The 24,169-nt window shown below is 33.7% G+C and overlaps 1 long non-coding RNA gene across 1 annotated transcript; it reads left to right on the top strand.

Annotated features, from left to right (window-relative positions):
* Positions 1-8,232: 8,232 nt before the first annotated feature.
* LOC141553946 (uncharacterized) lies at positions 8,233-23,399 on the top strand. Its single transcript, XR_012485734.1, has 3 exons — positions 8,233-8,391; positions 13,379-13,580; positions 22,528-23,399. It is a non-coding gene; the product is annotated as an uncharacterized LOC141553946 (long non-coding RNA).
* Positions 23,400-24,169: the final 770 nt, after the last annotated feature.

Below are 24,169 nucleotides of genomic sequence, written 5' to 3'. Positions count from 1 at the left end.
AACAGCTGGCACAAAGTAGGTGCTTAATGAATTCTTGTTTCTTCCTTTATCCAACTGGAAATATACATAGATTTCTTTTTATTATAGCTTTTTATTTATAAGATATATGCATGGGTAATTTTTCATCATTGACCCTTGAAAAACCTTCTGTTCCAATTTTACCCCTCCCTCCTTCCCCCCACCCCCTCTAGATGGCAGGTAGATCAATATATGTTAAATATGTTAAAGTATATGTTAAATGCAATATATGTATACATATCCATACAGTTATTTTGCTGCACAAGAAAAATCAGACTTAGAAACAAGGTAAAAATAACCTGAGAAGGAAATAAAAATGCAAGCAGACAAAAACAGAAGGAGTGGAAATGCTATATTGTGGTCCACATTCATTTCCCATAGTTCTTTTGCTGGGAGTTGCTGGTTCTCACTAAACAAATGGAACTGATTTGGTTCATCTCATTGTTGAAGAGAGTCATGTCCATCAAAATTGATCATCATATAGTATTGTGGTTGAAATGTATAATGATCTCCTGGTTCTGCTCATTTCATTTAGCATCAGTTCATGTAAGTCTCTCCAGGCATTTCTGAAATCATCCTGCTGGTCATTTCTTATAAAACAATAATATTCCACAACATTCATATACCACAATTTATTCAGCCATTCTCTAATGGATGGGCATCCATTCAATTTCCAATTTCTAGCCACTACAAAAAGGGCTGCCACAAACATTTTTGCACATACAGGTCCCTTTCCCTTCTTTGAGATCTCTTTGGGATATAAGCCCAGTAGTAACACTGCTGGATCAAAGGGTATGTACAGTTTGATAACTTTTTGAGCATAGTTCCAAATTGCTCCCCAGAATGGCTGGATGTATTCACAATTCCACCAACAAAGTATCAGTGTCCCAGTTTTCCCATATCCCCTCCAACATTCAGCATTAACTTTTCCTTTCATCTTAGCCAATCTGAGAGGTGTGTAGTGGTATTTCAGAGTTGTCTTAATTTGTATTTCTTTGATGAATAATGATTTGGAACATCTTTTCATATGGCTAGAAATAATTTCCATTTCTTCATCCAAAAACTGTCTGTTCGTATCCTTTGACCATTTATCAATTGGAGAATGGCTTGATTTTTTATAGATTAGAGTCAATTCTTTACACATTTTGGAAATGAGGCCTTTTTCAAAACCTTTGACTGTAAAAATGTTTTCCCATTAGTTCCCTTGAAAGTCATGACCTTTGTTCTTCCACATGAATTTGTTTTTATTTTTTCTAGGTCATTAAAATAGTTTTTTGGGAGTCTGATTGGTATAGTACTAAATAAATGGATTAGTTTGGGTAGCATTGTCATTTTTATTATATTCACTTGAACTATCCAAGTGCATTCAATATATTTCCAATTACTTAGATCTGACTTTATTTGTGTGGAAAGTGTTTTGTAGTTTTACTCATATAATTCCTGACTTTCCCTTGATAGGTAGATTCCCAAATATTTTATATTATCAATAGTTATTTTAAGCAGAATTTCTCTTTGTATCTCTTGCTATTGGATTTTGTTGGTGATGTACCAAACTGCTGAGGATCTTTGTGGATTTATTTTGCATACTGCAACTTTGCTAAAGTTGTGTATTGTTTCTAATAACTTTTTAGTAGAAACTTTGGGGTTCTCTAAGTATGCCATCATATCTTCTGAAAAGAGTGATAATTTGGTTTCCTTATTACCTACTCTAATGCTTCAATCTCTTTCTCAACTCTTATTGCATAAGCTAACATTTTAAATACAATATTAAATAATAATGGTGATAATGGGCAACCTTGTTTCACCCCTGATTTTATTGGGAATGGTTCCAGTTTATCCCCATTACATATGATGCTTACTGAAGGTTTTAAATAGATGCTCCTGACTATTTTAAGGAAAAGCCCGTTTATTCCTATATTCATAAATGTTTTTTAATAGGAATGGATGTTGGATTTTATAAAATGCTTTTTCTGTATCTATTGAAATGATCATATTGTTTTTGTTAATTTGGTTATTGTTATAGTCAATTATGCAAACAGTTTCCCTAATACTGAAACAGCTCTGCCTTCCTAGTATAAATCCTACTGGGTCATGGTGTATTATCATAGGGATAATTTTCTGTAATCTTTTTGTTAATATCTTATTTAAGATTTTAACATAAATATTCATTAGGGAGATTGGTCTATAATTTTCTTTCTCTATTTTCCACCTACCTGGTTTAGGTATCACTACCATGTCTGTGTCATAAAGAGAGTTTGGTAAGAGTCCTTCATTCCCAATTTTTTCAAATAGTTTATATAGCATTGGAGTTAATTGTTCTTTAAATGTTTTGGTAGAATTCACATGTAAAACCATCTGGTCCTGGGAATTTTTCTTAGGGAGTTGATTAATAGCTTGTTCTATTTCTTTTTTCTGAAATGGGACTATTTAAGGAATTTACTTCCTCCTCTATTAATCTGGGAAGCCTATATTTTTGGAGGTAGTTATCCATAAGATTACAGAAAATCATCCCCAGGCTAATAAACTATGACCACATGGGATTTATACCAGGAATGCAGGGCTGGTTCAATATTAGGAAAACTATTAGCATAATTGACTATATCAATAACCAAATTAACAAAAACCATATGGTGCAGAAAAAGCACTTGATAAAATTCAACATCCATTCCTAATAAAAACTCTTGAGAAGATAGGAATAAATGGACTTTTCCTCAAAATAGTCAAGAACATATACTTAAAACCTTCAGTAACCATCATATGTAATGGGAATAAACTGGAACCTTTCTCAGTAAGATCAGAAGTGAAACAAGGTTGCTCACTATGACCATTAATATTCAATATTGTATTAGAAGCACTAGCCTCAGCAATAAGAGTCGAGAAAGAGATCAAACAAATTAGAGTAGGTAATGAGGAAACCAAACTATCACTCTTTGCAGATGATATTATGATATACTTAGAGAACCCTAGAGATTCTACTAAAAAGCTATTAGAAGTAATTCACAACTTTAGCAAAGTTGCAGGATACAAAATAAATCCACATAAATCCTCAGCATTTTTATACATCACCAACAAAATCCAACAGCAAAAAATACAAAGAGAAATTCCATTCAAAATAAGTGTCAATTGGGGCAGCTAGGTGGCACAGTGTATCCACTGCCTTGAGCACCAGCCTTGAATTCAGCAGGACCCGAGTTCAAATCTGGTCTCAGACACTTATCACTTCCTACCTGTGTGACTGTGGGCAAGTCACTTAACCCCAGCCTCAGGGGAAAAAAAAAAGTGTCGATAGCATAAAATATTTGGGAATCTATCTATCAAAGGAAAGTCAGGAATTATATGAGCAAAATTACAAAACACTTGCCACACAAAGTCAGATTTAAATAATTGGAAAAATATTAACTGCTCTTGGATAGGCTGATCAAATATAATAAAGATGACAATATTACCTAGATTAATCTTTTTATTTAATGCTATACCAACCAGACTCCCAAGAAACTATTTTAATGGCCTAAAAAGAAAAAAAAAACAACAAAATTCATATGGATGAACAAAAGGGCAAGAATTTTAAGGGAATTAATGGAAAAAAGATCAAATGAAGGTGGCCTAGCAGTACCTGATCTAAAACTATATTATAAAGCAGTGGTCACCAAAACCATTTCATATTGGCTAAGAAATAGATTAGTTAATCAGTGGAATATGTTAGGCACACAGGACAAAATAGTGAATAACTATAGCAATCTAATGATTCTAACTTTTGGGATAAGAATTCATTATGTGACAAAATTGCTGGGAAAACTGGCAGAAATTAGGCATGGACCCATACTTAACACCATTTACCAAGATAATATCAAAATGGGTCCATGATTTAGCCATAAAGAATAAGATTATAAATAAATTAGAGGAATATAGGATAATTTACCTCTCAGACTTGTGGAGGAGGAAGGAATTTGTGACCAAAGAAGAATCAGAGATCATTATTAATCATAAAATAGAAAATTTTTATTATATCAAATAAAAAAGCCTTTGTACAAATAAAACTAATGCAAACAAAATTATAAGGGAAGCAACAAACTGGGAAAACATTTTTACAATTAAAGGTTCTGATAAAGGTCTCATTTCCAAAACATATAGAGAATTGACTCTAATTTATAAGAAACTTGATTTCTCCAATTGATAAATGGTCAAAGGATATAAACAGACAATTTTTAGGTGGTGAAATTGAAACTATTTCCACTCATATGAAAGAGTGTTCCAAATTACTATTGATCAGAGAAATGCAAATAAAGACAACTCTGAGATACCACTACATACCAGTCAGATTGGCTAAGATGACAGGAAAAAATAATGCAAAAGGTTGGAGGGGATGTGGGAAAACTGGAACACTGATGCATTGTTGGTGGAGTTGTAAATGAACCCAACCATTCTCGAGAGCAATCTATAATTATTCCCAAAGAGTTATCAAAGTGTGCATAGCCTTTGATCCAGCAGTGCTTCTACTGGGCTTATATCCCAAAGAGATATAAAGAAGGGAAAGGGATCTTTATGTGCCAAAATATTTGTGGGAGCCCTCTTTGGGTGATTAGAAACTGGAAAATTAATGGATGCCCATCAATTGGAGAATGGTTAGGTAAATTGTGGTATATGAATGTTATGGAATATTATTGTTCTGTAAGAAATGACCAGCAGGATGAATGCAGAGAGGCTTGGAAAGATTTACATGAATTGATGCTGAGTGAAATGAGCCAGGAGATCATTATACACCTCAAGAACAATGCTGTATGAGGATGTATTCTGATGGAAGTAGATATCTTCAACAAAAAGAAGATCTAATTCAGCTCCAATTGATCAATGATGGATAGAATTAGCTACACCCATAGAACTACACTGGGGAATGAGTGTGAACTGTTTGCATTTGTGTTTTTCTTCTCAGGTTATTTTTACCTTCTGAATCCAATTCTTCCTGTGCAATAAGAGTACTGTTCAGTTCTGCACACATATATTGTATCTAGGATATACTATAACATATTTAACATGTATAATACTTACTGCCATCTATGGGAGGGGGTAGAGGGAGGGAAGAGAAAAGTCAGAACAGAAGTGAGTGCAAGGAATAATGTTGTAAAAAGTTACCAATGCATATATACCATCAATAAAAAGTTATAATAAAAAAATAATATAAAAAAACAAATTAAGAGAACAAAGGGTAATTTCCCTATAAACTCTGGATAAGGGAGGAATTTATGACTAAAGAAGAATTAGAGAACATTACAAAAGGCAAAATGGACAACATTGATTACATTAAGTTAAACAGATTTTGCATAAATGAAAGCAATAAAAGAAAAGATTAAACAAGAAGTACAAACCTGGGAAAAATCTTTTCAGCCAATATTTCTGATAAATGTCTTATTTCTAAGACATATAAGGAACTGTGTCAAATTTATAAGAATACAGGTTATTCCCCAATTAATAAATAGTCAAACGATATGAACAGATGATGAAATTGAAGCCATTTATAGTTATATGAAAAAATGCTTTAGAGAAATCCAAATTAAAACAACTTTGAGGTACCACCTAACACCTCTCAGATTGGCTAAAATGACAATAAAGGATAATGATAAATGTTGGAGGAGATGTGGGAAAAGTGGGACACTGATGCATTGTTAATGGAGTTGTGAAATAATCCCACCATTCTGGAAAGTAATTGAGAACTATATCCAAAGGGTTATAAAACTGTGCATACCCTTTGATTCAGCAGTGCCATTACTGGGTCTGTATCCCAAGGAAATCATAATGAACTGAAAAGGACCCATATGTGCAAAAATGTTTGTAGCAGCTCTTTTTGTGGTAGTAAATAATTGGAAAATTGATGGTTGCTTATCAGTTAGAGAATGACTGAACAAGTTGTGGTTCATAAAGCTAATGGTATATTATTGTTCCATTAAAAAATGATAAACAAGCTTGTTATGCGCCAGAACTCTGAAACAAGGATTCTTACAAAGTGTTAAGTCAGTGGAATTGATAGACAATGATTATCTAGTGTAGTGCGGTGATTAATACTCTAAATTCAGTATGATTGATTTAATCTTACAACAAATAATGGTTTCTTAGTGATATAATGATTGGTTTATATTCAATGTAGAGCATATAAGCTGGGAGCCTCAGCCAGATTCAAGGCCAAAGAAAACAAAAGAGAGAGAGGCAGGAGCTCAAGCTCTCAGAGCCAAGGAGAAAGAGATTCAATTCCATCTTTGGTCAGGCTCCTGGTAGCTGGCCTGGCCTCCTGCATTTTCTCCCTTCTGAAGGCCAGGAGAAAGCTAGCTGAGCACCAGGCAAAGGAGACAATAAAGACTTTTGTACTTTAACACCTGGCTATTCTTGTGATTACTCTACTGAAACAAAGGCTGCTCAGAGACCTCCAGAAAACAATCACTGATAACATTACACAAGCTGATTATAGAAATGCCTGGACAGAGTTACATGAACTTATGCTGAGCAAAACAAGCAGAACCAGGAATACATTATACACAATAAGAGGAAGAATGTGTGATGATCAGCTATGAAAGGTTTGGCTCTTCTCGGTGGCTCAGTGATCCAAAGGAATCACAATAGACTTTGGACAGAGAATGCCATCTGCAACCAGAGAAAGAACTAAGGAGACTGAATAGAAATAAACATAATCTATGTTTCCTTCTTTTTTCTGTTTTTTTTTTCTCTCCTTTTTTTCCCTCATTTTCTCTGATTTTTCTCTCCCAACATAATTCATGAAACAATGTATATTAAAAATAAACTAAAAAAAACTCTTCCAATCTTCCCGTCTTTTTTCATGTCAATTCAATGCAATAAGTTTTATTAATCTCCTACTGTGTGGCAGGTAGCACTTGTATTGCCAAGTTGCTATGAGGATCAAATATTATAATATTATCAAAACACAGTCCTTTTTTAATGAATCACTGAATTAATGGAAAAGTATTTATTAAGTGCCTACTATGTGCCAGGCACTATGGCAGCACTAGGAATAAAAATAGAAAGATTAAGATGACCTTTGTTCCCAAAACTTGTTGATTTCTTCTTTGAGTCGAGTATCTTTATTTCTTTGATATTATCAGTTTTTAAAAATGATTAATCTCTTAACTTTTCTATAGGTTCTTGGACTTTCTCCATTGTATTTCAGGGGAACTTCTACCAATACTTCTACCAACTTTAAGGAACTCTGGTTTATTTAGTTCCCTATATTGTCAAGTATGTAATAATTCATTCACCTTTTTCTTTGAATGTTGGTTAATTTTCCTTCTCAATCGGTTTTTATGTCTTTAAAAATTACTATTTTGATTTTGATGTAGTTTCATTGCTGTTAGCATATTTCTACCACCTATCTTTTACTACTCTGAAGGCCAGAGATTTTTTGTGGGATTTCTTTTGTGGCCTTTTTTTTGGAGCTCCCTCCTTTTCAATATGCCTGCTCTCAGTTCTTTCAGTATCGGATAAGACCAATGGTTTTCAAGGAGTAAGAACTTCATTTGGTGCACTGCTGCAGGGATTGACCAAGGGGACATTGTTATTTAACTAATTATTTATTTATTTCGTTTTCTCTGGGTTCCATATTGCTCTCTTCAGTTTTTTCAGTCCCTAGACTGATTTCTCAGAGGTGCTTATAAAAAGTGTTTTTTTTTTTTTTTTTTTTTTTTTGTTTTGTTTTGTTTTGTTTTGCAATGAGGGACTTATGAGTGAATTATTTTAAGGAAAATTTCAAAAATCTTAATAACTCACTCCTTTCTTTATCTTTTTGCTACATTCTGTCTATTTCTTCCTATAGAACCTTAACTATACAACTATTTCTTCCTATAGAACCTTAACTATACAAGTGTATAAACACACACATCTGGGTTCCTCCCTTCTCAATACCCTGACTCAGTTTTTATCCCATATAATGGCCCTTTTTCTTTTTTTCTTAAAGCAGTTCTGATTTACAGGCCTTAACTTATAAGGGGACAAGGTCCCTCTTCAGATCCTGTCATGCTGTTATCTCTAAAATGTTGTTTAGTAATTTTTAATCAAGTCTCATTCTTCATGACTCCTTTTGGGGTTTTCTTGGAAAAGATAGTGGAGTGGTTTGCCATTTTTTCTCCATATTTTTTTTTTGCAGATGAGGAAACTAGGGCACACAGGATTAAGTAACTTAGCCAGGGTCATATAGCTAGTAAACGTCTGAGGGCAGATTTTAACTCAGATCTTCCTAAGGCTAGGTCTGGCACTATACCACCTAGTGACCTCTAACTCTCAAAACCAATGACTAAAACCTGAGCTACCCAGCTGTAGGATGTATGTGAAGTTGGAGAAAGTGCTACCAGTGAAAATACCAGGACTAATGTGTTGGTGAGCTTGTCTTATTTTTTCCTATGCAAATTAACATATTTTTGTTTTTCCTTTCTTGACTTTACTATAATTGCTACATCTAGTTTCATTCCTTTCCTGGCTATCATCCTGACTTTCCATAATTTTCTCTTCATTATACCCAAATTCTCTTCCCCCTAAAAACTCATCTCACCTGCTGGATTCCACATATTGTAAATAGAGTCTATTCCTCTCAGATTCTTCATTTTAAAAAGAAAGCTTAGGTGAGCCATATCTTCTCTACTTTGCACTCTTGAGTCTCCTGAACTATCTCTCCAATGACTCTGTGCCTGGTACTTCCTGCTCAATGCTTGCTAACATTTCAGAAATGCTTTCCTCCTTCTTCCTCTTCTCTCTTCATTCATTCATTCATTCATTTATTCATTCATTCATTCATTCATCTTTGGGAAACAGACCTGGTAGTGATATTGCTGGATCAAAGAGGATGCATAGCTTATAGCTCTTTAGATATTATTCCATTTATTTTTCAGAATGGTTGGATTAATTTATAACTCCTTCAACAGTGCCTACTCTTCCACAAACCCTCTCAGCATTTGTCATTATTTTTTCTGTCATGTTAGCTGATCTGATATGTGTAAGGTGGTTTATCAGACTTGTTTTAATTTGCATTTCTCTAATCAGTAGTGATTTATTTTTATAGACTATAGATAGCTTTGATTTCTTCTTTGAAAACTGCTTGTTCATATCCTTCTACCATTTATAAATTTAGGAAGGATTTTTATTTTTATTAATTTCACTCTATTCCATATAAAAAGATGTGAAAAATTAGGTCTTTATTAGAGAAACCCCACCATCATCACTACCAAGTTACCTGTTTCCCTTCTAATTTTGACTGCATTTGTTTTGTTCGTTCAAAAAAAATTAACTTCATGTAATCAAAATGATTCATTCTAATTCCTGTGATCCTCTCTATCTCTTGCCAGGCATTAATTCTTCCTTCATCCATTGATCTGACAAGTAAAATTTTCCATGTTCCCCTAATTTGTTTATGATATTGCCCTTTATGTCTACATACTCATTTTGATCTTATTTCAGTATACTGTTTGAGATATTGGTCTATTCCTAGTTTCTACCAAACTGCTTTCCAGTTTTCCCAGCAATTTTTGTCAAATAGTTCTTATTCCTAAAGACAAGATCTTTAGGTCTTACAATGCTAGATTCCTATGGTCATTTAATACTGTACATTATATATCTAATCTATTTTACTAGTACCACATTGTTCTGATGATTATCATTTTGCAATGTGATTTAAAATATGATAGTTTCTTCCTTCACTTTTTTTTATTCCTTTGCTATTCTTGACCTAATTTGTTCCAGATGAATTTTGTTATTTTTATAGCTTTATAAAAATAATTATTTCACAGTTTGATTGGTATGGCAATGAATGAGTAAATGAACTTAAGTAGAATTGCCTTTTTATTACATTGGCTGAGGCTACTCACAAGCAATTAAAATTTCTCCAGTTATTTATATTTGTCTTGATTTGTGTAGAAAGTGTTTTGTAGTTATGTTTATATAGTGATTGGATTTGTTTTGGCAGGTAAATTCCCAGATATATTATTAAATATTATTTATAAAATATTATGTACATACAAATATGTGGATATATAAATATAATATACAAATATTATATAATTAAATATTAAATATATTATTATATTGTCTGCAGTTATTCTAAATGGAATTGCTCTTTTATATCTTACTCCTGGAAAATGCTGATGATTCATATGGATTTATTTTATATTTCATATTAACTTTGTTAAAATTGTTATTTAATTAGTTTTTTAGATAATTCCCTAGGTTTCTGAGTATACCATCATATCATCTGCAAAGAGTGATAGAATTGTTTCCTCACTGCCAATTTTTATTTCCTCAATTTCTTTTTCTTTTCTTATTTTTGTAGCTAACATTTTGTAGTACAATAATGAATAATAGGAGTATTGTTTGCTTCGCCTCTGATATTATTGGGATGGATTCTAGTCTATCCCCTTTACAAATAATGCTTGCTCTTGGTTTTAGGTGGATACCATTTATCATCTTTTAGAAAGCTGCATTTATTCCTATGCTTTCTTTTGTTTTTTTAAAGAATGAGTGCTTTATTTTGTCAAAATTTTTCTGCATTTATTGAAATAATTATGTGATTTTAAAATTGTTTTTGTTATTATTGTGGCAACTTCAAAACTTCTAAGAACCTTTGGCTTCTTTAATTTCTCAAATTTGTGCTATGACTTTCATCATATTTTCCCATCATTTTATATTCTGCCCATGAAACTCGCCAAGAATCAAGATATATGCTAACTTTTTAATATCATACAATTCCAAACGTAACGTTGTCTATATCTATTGGTTCATAAGATATTGTCATCTTCTTGGTAGATTTTCAGTTATGTTGATCACAAATACCACAAAAAATACCATAAGACAAAATGACAAAAGGTTCTATAAAATCATCTTTCTTAATGACATTGGATACACAAGAAAAACAGTCCTCCCATCTTTACTCCTTATTTCCCTTGTAACTTGTGAATCAGTTTTTCATTAAGTGACAACTTTCTTTTGTCTTTTGGTCTCATTTTACTGAGAATATTAATGTTGTCCCATTTTCATAATTGTTTCTTATTTGGGGGCAAAAATCTTATAGTTGGAGAACCTAATATGATGTGATTCATGATATACCTATTCTTGTTTTCCATCTATTTGTAAACAAAAGAGTGGCACTGAACTTTTTTGGTTTCAAATGTTGCCATAATCAAATAATTCATCACCTACTGCACAGGTGATGAGCTTGAATATATTGCTAAATTGGTCCTTAGACAGCAGACTCAACCTGTTGCTGAGTCTATATCCACTTAAAATATTTCTGACATGTCAGAATGTGCCAGAGCTCCTGGCACTGCTTTCTGGTATCCTATATTACCTCCAAACCTCAAAGCTACATTGGTATAAAACTTTGTGGAGTAAAGACAGTATGACATTTGCAAACTAGACAGAAAGGTCCGGAGTTATTGATGTCCTCTTAGGCTTTCAAATTCATCTTCTTTGGTCCAACATTTTAATTCAAGTCATCATTACCTCTCTACTAAAGTATCAAGAAGCTATTGTGTTATGATGGATAGAACCCAGGGGCTAAAGCCAGGAAGACATGAGTTCAAATCCATTCTCAGCTTTAAGTATAACTGTAGGAAAATCATTCAACCTCTGTTCACCTCAGTTCCAACTCACCGAAAAAGAGATAATAATAATAAAATAATCATGGTGAAAATATTTGTATAAAAGTATCTAATATTAGTACATTTCTAATATATATTATATTCTATCAAATATTCCAAAATATATAATAAATTAAAATGATAAAAAAGAGATAATAATAATGCCTAACCCTTAGGGTTGTTGTGAATATCAAAGGAAATGATATTTGTAAAATGCTTAAAAGAATGTCTAGTACATAGTGGGTATTTAATAAATGTTCATTCTCTTCTCTCTACCCCACTCCTTCAATTAATCTGTGTTTCCTAGGTTCTGACATTGGGATAGGTTCTAGAGATTTAAAGACAAAAATGAAGTAGGAACTGTGTTCCTATTGAGGGAAATAAAAGGTACAAAAATAAATATATACAAGGTAATTGTATAGTGAATCCTTTCTACTAAGAAAAATCAGGAAAAGCTGTAAACTGCAGGTATTTCTTGAGCTGATGAGTAGGTGTAGATAATTAGGAAGTAGATTCCAGTTATAGGAGACTGATTATATAAAAACACAGAAGCAAAAAATGGAGTGTCCCAGTAAGGCATATTTTCATTTGTCTAAACCTATGACTGTATGAAAGGTATTAACATATAAAAGAACTGGAAAGTCAAGTTGGAAATAGTTTAGAAGAGTTTAAGTGACACACAAGTATGGTTTTGACCCCAGAGGTAATAGTAAACTACTGATGTCTATTAAGCATGCCAGATCTGTGTTTTAAGAACATTACTTTAACAACTATGTGGAAGATAGATTAGAGAAGCTAGAGATGAGGTGGGAAGGCCAATTAGTAGTGTTCATTGATTGCTGTCCTTCAGTCTCAAAGAGGACCAAATGACACCATCCACAGTAGGGAATTACAATATTAAATGTTAGGTGATAAGAGTCTTATTAGAATATTAGAGTAATTGACTCATTCAGCATGATTGGTTGACTTTCTCTAGAACCATTAAACAGCTTGTGGATAGAAGTGGAAGAGGAAGATAGTAGTGGATTGGGATTTGTCAAGGCATGAGCAGTAGTTGGTCAAAAATAAAGAGATGTCAAGTTAAAGGACAGTGTTACACTGAACTACTTAACCACAGGGATAAGGAAAGAGGAAGATGTCTATTGCAATAGCCTCCTAATTTCAGTTTACCTATTCTTCAAACATCTTCTACAGAATTAGCAAATAGATTTTCCCAAAGCAAAGATTTGAATATTTCAATGGCACAAATCCAGTTTAAAATACAAACTCCTACATTAGATATCTAGCTCCAACTTCTCTCCAGACTAATATACCATTATTCAACCTCATACAATCTACATTACAATCTAACTGGCCCACATGTTGTTCCCTATAGGCAACATACTACTTTTACTTTATGTCTAAAATTTTCTCCCCTTACCTATACCTTTTAGAATCCATATTTTCAGTTCCAGGGTCACCTCTCTTATAAGATCTTTCCTAATAAGTTGCAACTTTTCCTCCACTATTTACTTTATAATTAGTTTTTAATTGCTTTGTATATATTTTGAATTTACCAGTGCATGCTGTGTTCTACCAACAGAATTAAAGGTCCTTAAAGACAGGATCAATACATTTCTCTCCATCTCCAATGCTTAAAACAATGCTTTTTATACATTAGACACTTATGAAAAGTTGTTGAATCAAATAAGATTGCATTTTAGTATTAATATCATTTATAATTTCTTTCCTTCCCCCAGCCTTTGTGTAATTTCATCAAAGCTTTTGAAATTGTGTCTCTTCCACCAAGGATGTCCCTTTCTGTGCCTAGTTTAATCCTCACTGCTCTTCCTCATCTCATCTCAAAAAAATCTTATGATAGAGAAGAAAAGAGTCATTTTCCAAGATGCCACTCATTCATAAGAATCTCTTGCCTTGTCTATGGGATTCTTCCTTTGAAAGGTATGCAACTACCGTTCATTTCTTAAGATCTAATTATCAGTCCTCAGCTCTCTGTGGGGTGCCCTGAATGTCCAAAGGCATCTTTTCAATAAAACTTAAGAAATGTCCTGTGCTTCGAATATCACAGTCAAAGGATTCTGTCTGTCAAATGATTAGATCCATCTGTATATGCAACTGGTTCTTTTGTTAATCTCTTGTTTGGGTTTTGAATTTGTATTTGAATTTCTTTTCTAATTTTGGGCTTCCTATGCCACATCGTAAAGTGTGTAGGAGTGAAAAGGCAGTGAAGTAGTCAGAACTTTCAAGGGTTTGCTTTAGTTATGGAGACAGAGCTCACAGAACATTTCTCTCCCCCCAACTTCCTCAGTGCCATAGCTGTGTGACCTGAATATGCTATTAACTTCTTAGTGTTGTATTTAAATGGTTAGATATATAGTACAGTAGAAAGAGTCCAGAAGTTAGTCAAGAAGAACCGAGTTCAAATCTTGCCTCAAATTATTAATAGTGTGACTCTAGACATGTTACATTAAGCTCTCTTTTCCTCAGTTTTCTTATTTACAAAATAAGAATAATAATAGCAATTACCATGCAAGGTTTTTGTGAGGATAAAATAAGTTAATATATGACAGTGCTTTGAAATCTTAAAACATGACATAAAGGTGAGGTGGTATCTTATTTATCTATCCATTCATTCATTCATTTGCTTATTTATTATTTTATTTAATTATTGTTTATTGATTGATTTATTTGTATTCATTCATTTGTTTGTTTATTATTGATATAATTATTATTTATTATTACTAGCAACTCTAAATTTTCAGTAGCAGAGAAAGTGCCAATCTAAATCAATGGAAGGAACTTCCTCATTGGTAATTCACTGTACCAATGAAATCACAAGCTTAAGTATCTATCCAGGGGAAGGCAAGAGATTCTTAGAAATGAGCAGCATTTTGGAAAATGATTCTTCTCTATTATAAGATTTTCTTTCCTTCCTTCCTTCCTTCCCCCTTCCTTCCTTCCTTCCTTCCTTCCTTCCTTCCTTCCTTCCTTCCTTCCTTCCTTCCTTCCTTCCTTCTTCCTTCCTTCCCTCCCCCTTCCTTCCTTCCTTCCCCCCTTCCTTCTTTCTTTCCTTTACTTCTTCCTTCTTTCCTTCCTTCCCTCCCCCTTCTTTCCTTCCCCCTTCCTTCCTTCCTTCCCCGCTTCTTTCTTTCCTTCTTCCTTCTTTCCTTCCTTTCTTTCTTCCTCCTTTCCTTCCTTCCTTCCTCCTTCTTTCCTTCCTTCCTTTTCCCCTTCCTTTCTTCCTTCCCCCTTCCTTCCCCCTTTCTTCTTTCCTTCCTTTCCTTGTTCCTTCTTTTCTTCCTTTCCTTCTTCCTTCTTTCCTTCCTTCCCTTCTTCCTTCTTTCTTTCCTTCCTTTCTTCCTTTTTTCCCTTTCCCCCTTCCTTTTTTTATCTCTTCTCCTTCTCCTTCCCTCTTCCCTGCTTTCTTCCTTCCCCCTTTTCCTCCTCCCTTCCTTCCTTCATTACTATCTTCTTTCCTTCCTCTATCTCTCTCTATTAGTCCTGGGATATTATTTATTTATTTTTAACTTTAAAAAAATTTTTTGACTTGCAAATTTTCTCCCTCTTCCCAATTCTGTCCCTATGGAAGAGGCAAACAGTATATCAATTATATACGTGAAGTGATGCTAAATCAATTTCCATATTAACAATGTTATAAAAACAAACAAAAAAAAGTGAAAAAAATATACATCAATTTGCACTCAGAGTCATCAGTTCTCTTTCTGGAGGACAATAGCATTTTTTAATTATATCTCATTTGGAATTGTCTTGGATCACTTATAACATGATTTTCAATATTTTGTATAACTACTTATATTGACTAATTCTAATGTTTAAGTAGAATAGTAGTATGTTAGAACTGCAAAGTTCATGGACATGATCTATTTAGCTCTTCAATTTTATAAATGAGAAAACTTAGATTTACAGAGGTTGTCTGTTTAAATTTTATATATATATATATATATATATATATATATATATATATATATGTATGCTTTTTATTGACAGAACATATGCATGGGTAATTTTTCAACATTATCCCTTGCACTCACTTCTGTTCCAACTTTTCCCTTTCCTCCCTCCATCCCCTCCCCTAGATGGCAGGCAGTCTCATACATGATAAACATGGTAAAGTATATCTTAGATGTGTGCAGATCTGTACAGTTTTCTTGTTGCACAAGAAAAATTGGATTCAGAAGATAACAATAACCTAGGAAGAAAAATAAAAATGCAAGTAGTCCACATTCATTTCCCAGTGTTCCTTCTCTGGGTGTAGCTGATTCTGTCCATCACTGATCAATTGTAACTGAATTGGATCTTCTCTTTGTCAAAGATATCCATTTCCATCACAATACATTCTCATACAGTATTGTTGTTGCCATGTATAATAATCTCCTGGTTCTGCTCATTTCACTTAGCATCAGTTCATGTAAGTCTCTCCAAGCCTCTCTGTATCCATCCTCCTGGACATTTCTTACAGAACAATAATATTCCATAACATTCATATACCATAATTTATCCAACTATTCTCCAATTGATGGGCACCCACTCAGTTTCAAGTTTCTGGCCACTACAAAAAGGGCTGCCACAAACATTCTTGCACATACAGGTCCCTTTTCCTTCTTTAATATCTCTTTGGGATATAAGCCCAGTAATAACACTGCTGGATCAAAAGGTATGCACAGTATAATAACTTTTTGAGCATAATTCCAAATAGGCCACATAGTCTTTTTTTATTTAATTTTTATTTTATTTTATAATTATAACTTTTTTTTGACAGTACATATGCCTGGGTAATTTTTTACAATATTATCCCTTGCACTTACTTCTGTTCAGATTTTTTCCCTTCCTCCCCTAACCCCCTCCCCCAGATGGCAGGCAGTCTTATACATGTTAAATATATTACAATATATTCTAGATACAATATATGTGTGTAGAACCTAATTTCTTGTTGCACAGGAAGAATTAGATTCAGAAGGTAAAAATAACAGTTTATACTCATTTCCCAGTGTTCCTTTTCTGGGTGTAGTTATTTCTGTCCATCATTGATCAACTGGAATTGGATTAGCTCTTCTCTATGTTGAAGATATCCACTTCCATCAGCATACATCCTTGTACAGTATCATTGTTGAAGTGTATAATGATCTTCTGGTTCTGCTCGTTTCACTCAACATCAGTTGATGTAAGTCTCTCCAAGCCTCTCTGTATTTCTCCTGTTGGTCATTTCTTACAGAACAATAATATTCCATAACATTCATATACCATAATTTACCCAACCATTCTCCAATTGATGGACATCCATTCATCTTCCAGCTTCTAGCCACTATGAAAAGGGCTGCCACAAACATTTTGGCACATACAGGTCCCTTTCCCTTCTTTAGTATTTCCTTGGGATATAAGCCCAGTAGTAGTATGGCTGGGTCAAAGGGTATGCACATTTTGGTAACTTTTTGGGCATAATTCCAGATTGCTCTCCAGAATGGTTGGATTCTTTCACAACTCCACCAACAATGCATCAGTGTCCCAGTTTTCCCACAGCCCATCCAAAGTTTATCATTATTTTTTAGTGTCATCTTAGCCAATCTGACAGGTGTGTAATGATATCTCAGAGTTGTCTTAATCTGCATTTCTCTGATCAATAGTGATTTGGAACACTCTTTCATATGAGTGGAAATAGTTTTAATTTCATCATCTGAAAATTGTCTGTTCATATCCTTTGACCACTTATCAATTGGAGAATGGCTTGATTTCTTATAAATTAAAGTCAATTCTCTGTATATTTTGGAGATGAGGCCTTTATCAGAACCTTTAACTGTAAAAATGTTTTCCCAATTTGTTACTTCCCTTCTAATCTTGTTTGCATTAGTTTTGTTTGTGCAGAAACTTTTTAATTTGGTGTAATCAAAATTTTCTATTTTGTGATCAATAATGGTCTCTAGTTCTCCCTTGGACACAAACTCCTTCCTCCTCCACAAGTCCGAGAGATAAACCATCCCATGTTCCTCCAATTTATTTATGATTTCGTTCTTTATGCCTAAATATTGGACCCATTTTGATCTAATCTTAGTATGTGGTGTTAAATGTGGGTCCATGCCTAGTTTCTGCCATACTAATTTCCAGTTTTCCCAGCAGTTTTTGTCAAATAATGAATTCTTATCCCAAAATTTGGGATCTTTGGGTTTGTCAAACACTAGATTGCTATTTTTATTCACTATCTTGCCCTGTGAACCTAAACTATGCCACTGATCAACTAGTCTATTTCTTAGTAAATACCAAATGGTTTTGGTGACTGCTGCTTTATAATACAGTTCTAGATCAGGTACAGCTAGACCACCATCACTTAATTTTTTTTTCATTACTTCTCTTGAAATTCTCGACCTTTTGTTGTTCCATATGAATTCTGTTGTTATTTTTTCTAGGTTATTAAAATAGTTTCTTGGAAGTCTGATTGGTATAGCACTAAATAAGTAGATTAGTTTAGGGAGTATTGTCATCTTAATTATATTCGCTCGGCCTATCCAAGAGCACTGTAATGTCTTTCCAATTATTTAAATCTGACTTTACTTTTGTGGCGTGTTTTGTAATTTTGCACATATAATTCCTGACTCTCCTTTGGTAGATATATTCCCAAATATTTTATACTGTCGACTGTTATTTTGAATGGAATTTCTCTTTGTATCTCTTGCTGTTGGATTGTGTTGGTAATGTATAAAAATGCTGAGGATTTATGTGGATTTATTTTGTATCCTGCCACTTTGCTAAAATTCTGAATTATTTCTAATAGCTTTTTAGCAGAGTCTTTGGTGTTCTCTAAGTATACCATCATGTCATCTGCGAAAAATGATAATTTGATTTCCTTATTTCCTACTCTAATTCCTTGAATCTCTTTCTTGGCTCTTATTGCCAAGGCTAGAGTTTCTAGTACTATATTGAATAGTAATGGTGATAGTGGGCAACCTTGTTTCACTCCTGATCTTACAGGGAAAGGTTCTAGTTTATTGCCATTACATATAATGTTTACTGAAGGTTTTAAATATATGCTCATTTTTATTTTAAGGAATAGTCCATTTATTCCTATACTCTCAAGCATTTTTAGTAGGAATGGATGTTGGATTTTAGCAAATGCTTTTTCTGCATCTATTGAGATGATCATATGGTTTTTATTAATTTGATTATTAATATGGTCAATTATACTAACAGTTTTCCTAATATTAAACCAGCCCTGCATTCCTGGTATAAATCCCACTTGGTCATAGTGTATTATCCTGGGGATGATTTTCTGAAGTCTATTTGCTAATATCTTATTTAAGATTTTAGCATCAATATTCATTAAGGAAATTGTTCTATAGTTTTCTTTCTCAATTTTCGATCTACCCGGTTTAGGTATCAGTACCATGTCTGTGTCATAGAAGGAATTTGGTAGGACTCCTTCAATCCCTATTTTTTCAAATAGTTTACATAGCATTGGAGTTAGTTGTTCTTTAAATGTTTGGTAGAATTCACATGTAAATCCATCTGGCCCTGGGGACTTTTTCTTAGGAAGTTGGTTAATAGCTTGGTCTATTTCTTTTTCTGAGATGAGACTATTTAAACTATTTACTTTTTCCTCTGTTAATCTGGGCAAGCTATATTTTTGAAGGTATTCTTCCATTTCATTTAAGTTATCGAATTTATTGGCATAAAGTTGAGCAAAGTAGCTCCTAACTATTGTTCTAATTTCCTCTTCATTAGTGGTGAGTTCACCCTTTTCATTTTCAAGACTAACAATTTTCTTTTTCTCTTTCTTTTTTTTTTAATCAGGTTTACTAAGGGTTTGTCTATTTTGTTGGTTTTTTCATAGAACCAACTCTTAGTTTTATTAATTCAATAGTTTTTTTACTTTCAGTTTTATTAATCTCACCTTTTATTTTTTAAATTTCAAGTTTTGTTATTGTCTGGGAGTTTTTAATTTGTTCCTTTTCTAGCACTTTTAGTTGTAAGCCCAATTCGTTGGCCCTCTCTTTCTCTATTTTATGCAAGTAGGCCTGTAGAGATATAAAACTTCCCTTTATTACTGCTTTGGCTGTATCCCACACATTTTGGTATGATGTCTCATTATTGTCATTTTCTTGGGTGAAGTTATTAATTATGTCTATGATTTGCTGTTTTACCCAATTATTCTTTAGTATAAGATTATTTAGTTTCCAATTATTTTTTGGTCTATTTACCCCTGGCTTTTTATTAAATGTAATTTTGATTGCATTATGGTCTTTAAAGGATGCATTTACTATTTCTGCCTTACTGCATTTGATTTTGAGGTTTTTATGCCATAGTATATGATCAATTTTTGTATAGGTTCCATGAACTGCTGAGAAGAAAGTATACTCCTTTCTGTCTCCATTTAGCTTTCGCCAAAGATCTATCAAATCAAACTTTTCTAGTATTCTATTTACCTCTTTGACTTCTTTCTTATTTATTTTGTGGTTTGATTTATCTAATTCTGAGAGTGCAAGGTTGAGATCTCCCACTATTATAGTTTTGCAATCTATTTCCTCTTGCAGCTCTCTTAATTTCTCTTTTAAGAATTTAGATGCTGCACCACTTGGTGCATATATGTTTAATATTGATACTGCTTCATTATTGATGCTGCCCTTTAGCAGGATATAATGCCCTTCCTTATCTCTTTTAATTAGATCAATTTTTGTTTTTGCTTGATCTGAGATGAGGATGGCTACCCCTGCTTTTTTGGTTTTACCTGAAGCATAATAGATTCTGCTCCACCCTTTTACTTTTAGTTTGAATGTCTCACCCTGTTTCAGGTGTGTTTCCTGTAAACAACATATAGTAGGATTCTGACTTTTAATCCAGTCTGCTAACTGCTTCCTCTTTATGAGGCAGTTTGCCCTATTCACATTTATGGTTAGAAGGACTAATTCTATATTGCTTGCCATCCTATTAACCCCTGCTTATGCTTTTCCCCTTTCCTTCCCTCTTACCCCCCTACCCAGTATTAAACTTGTGAACACCACTTGCTTTTCACAGCCCTCCCTTTTTAGGATCCCTCCCCCACCTGAAAGTTCCTCCCCTTATTTTACCCCTTTTCCTCAAAATTTCTGTATTCCCTTCCCCTTAGCTTACTCCTTCCCTTTCACTTTTCAATGAAGTGGAAGGAGTTTCACCATAAATCGAATATGTCTATTGATACACACTATGTTCATCTCCCTCCTTTCTTTCTCTCAGATATTATAGGTTACCTTTGCCTCTTCATGAGATGTAGTACCACCACTTTACACTTTTTTATGATATAATTTCCTTTCCACCTCTAGTTTCTAAGACAAATTGTACATATGTTCTTTACATATTTTTTTTTTGGCAGAAGTATAGTTCTCAAGATTTCTTTTTACCTTTTTAGAAATCTCTTGAGTTCTGTATTTGAAGATCAAACCTTTTATGTAGGTCTGGTTTTTTCATCAAAAATAGATGGAATTCTTTTATTTCGTTAAATGTCCATCTTCTTCCCTGGAAAACGATGCTCATTCTTGCTGGGTAAGTTATTCTTGGCTGCATACCAAGTTCCTTAGCCTTTCGGAATATCATGTTCCAGACCCTTCGTTCTTTTAATGTGGACACTGCTAGATCCTGGGTTATCCTTATTGTGGATCCTCCATATCTGAATTGATTTTTTTCTAGCAGCTTCCAATATCTTTTCCTTTGTCTGATGGTTCTTGAACTTGGCCATTATATTTTTTGGCGTTTTGATTTTAGGGTCCCTTTCAGTACGTGATCAATCAATTTTTTCAATGTCTATTTTAACCTCTGTTTCCAGAACGTCTGGGCAGTTCTCTTTGATAATTTCCTCGAAAATGGTGTCCAAGCTCTTTTTTTCCTCACATTTTTCAGGGGGCCACATAGTCTTGATGTAATAAAATTAGATCCTAGCTCTCCTTGTCTTCAAAAAAATATATTTTTTTAAATTTTTTCAAATAACTGGTTATACTCTTACTTTTTTCTGATAAATTCTAATAGTCTTATAACATCAACAGCAATTATTTATTAAATATAAAAAATGCTAATACAGATTTCAGGTGATTTCAGTCCTACTGATAATAAACAAATAAACAAGTTTTAGTGAAATAGTCATTAGGAATTAAGTTAAATTTTTAAGAAATGTACAGCTTTCATCTCATTTGTGCCACTCACATCATTTGACTATAATTTCACCAAAGGGTACTTGGAATCAGGGGTGTGTGTGTGTGTGTGTGTGTGTGTGTGTGTGTGTATTTGTGCTTGTGCACATGCATGTGCATGTATCTGAGCATAACCCTGTTGCTATGTATATCTGCATACAAGTATTCATTTTCATTAGAAATTACCATTCAGGGTTTATTAAAATTGAAAGTGGACTTGGTAATATATGTAATCTGTAGGGGACTGCTCACTACTTTAAGAAAACATGGTGCGGAGGATAGAGCATCAGCCCTGAAGTCAGGAGGACCTAAGTTCAAATCTAGCCCCAGATATTTAATGCTTCCTAGCTGTGTGACCCTAGGCAAGTCACTTAACCTCAATTGCCTTAGCAAATAAATAAATAAGAAAACATGTTAAAATCCTTTCCCTGATACTTAACTACTGTGTAAAAAGAGTCAAATCACCTAATTTTTCTAAGCCTCAATGTCCCGATTTATAAAATGAGGATTAAAAAAGAACTAAACCTATATGATTGTTGAGTAGCTCAAATAAGACAATGAAATTTGCAGACTTAAGGAACTGTATAAATGTCAGTTATGACTAACTCATTTTAGATTAGCTAAATTGTTAGTGTTTGCAAGGGGGAAAAATCACTTTCATCAGAAAGTAACATCAGTACTTGAGAGCTATTTAAAATTATTTTTTCTCTTTCCTTTTTCAGAACAACTGCTTTTCTTGCTCCTGTCATCCATGCCATTTGACAGCAATGAGGGAAACTTTGTGGACACTAAATGCTGCTGAACCATGGGGAAAAAAAATTGAATCATTCAGTGACTAGCATGATGTGGCTACAGCAAGGCAGATCCTAGTGAGTTGGAATCATATCATTCTGAGCATCTGCACCACTCCTCCTTGGAGAGGGCATACTAATCATCTCTCTTCATGGTCAGTAACCACATAAGGACAACACCAGACGATGCCAGTGGTTTTGGTCCTGTAGCATTTATATGCTACCCTGCAAAGAGAGTCATGCCAGATAATATTCGTCAACCTTGTCCTTGGTCTTCTCTCCTGATTGAGGCAGATGTTTATTTTCCATCTGCACTATATGTCAGTGCAACTGCAGCCTTCATCTGGTAAAGGGTGCCAGTAATATTATGAGGCCATTGCATAAACTGCTGGAAAGATTACTCTGGTGAATAAAATCAGTTTATGGCTAAAAACATTTATTCTTAATTTTGATAAGCCCTTAACAAATGGAAATTTGCTTCCTTACACTTTTGCCAAGCATAGGACCATGTTTATTTCCCGCTATATGGGTCACGAAGGATTCCCAGCTGTTAGATAGAGTCAGTTGTGCATTGCTGCACTCTGCAACATCTGTTTCACAAAGACAGTATCCAGCTTTTAAGTGCTCAAATGGAGGTTCTACCATATGCCAGCAGACCACTTAGTTTCTACCTTGGGAACCAACTTTACACTAGTCAAGGTAACAGAGTAAGAACCAAATATTTAAATGTTACTAGGTTTTATCATATCTTCTTGTGTTCTTGTCATTTCCAACTATATATAATAAAATCAGTTCCAAGCATGTACCACAAGCTGTTCCTCTGTTTAATTATTAACTGGAAGAAAGTTTGTTTGCAAAACAATTGAAATGTATTTTGTGATATACTCTGATGTTAAAGGCAGTACCATAAAATGATTTTGCAAACATAGAATTCTATTAAAGTGTCAATCTGATATCAACAAAAGCACATCAGACTGAGTAGCCTCTAAGAAGTAGGTGGAATATCAGAACACTACAAAAACAGTATAATTTCAGATAACACATTACATATTTTGGGTGAGGAGAAGGGGATATATGTTACATGTCCAATGAAATGCTACTCAGATTCTTCATCTTGAGGGGAATTTTAAGAGGGTTTTTTGATCAAATCAACTCTGTCCATTTTACTTGAAGAAGTCTGTCAATCTATTTCTCCTATGAACTTGCTTACCACTCTGTAACTTCTCAGAACAAAATACCCCTTCCTGGCCCCCATTTTTTTTTTATATGTTGGTTTCCTCATTAGATATAAGCTCTTTCAGGACAAGTATTGTGTTTCATCTTGTGTGTATATCCCTAGAGCCTGGCACATAATAACTACTAATTAAATTCTTATTTATTTATTTATTGAAGACTATTTTGAGGACCTTAATTTCCTCATATGCAAAATGAATCAATTTGAAAAATCAATTCCAATTCTGTGATTCTGAAGTTCTTCAGAAACTGTTGCATTCTATAATTGGCAGCTATATTACATTAATGAAAAAATGTTGTTGTGAGATGGGTCTTTTTTCAGTGAGAACTTGATAACAGC

Source organism: Sminthopsis crassicaudata, chromosome 1 (assembly GCF_048593235.1).
Source record: "Sminthopsis crassicaudata isolate SCR6 chromosome 1, ASM4859323v1, whole genome shotgun sequence".
NCBI classification, from domain to species: Eukaryota; Metazoa; Chordata; class Mammalia; order Dasyuromorphia; family Dasyuridae; genus Sminthopsis; species Sminthopsis crassicaudata.
Note: the sequence above shows the minus strand (reverse complement) of the source record. Positions and strands in the feature narration are given on the sequence as shown.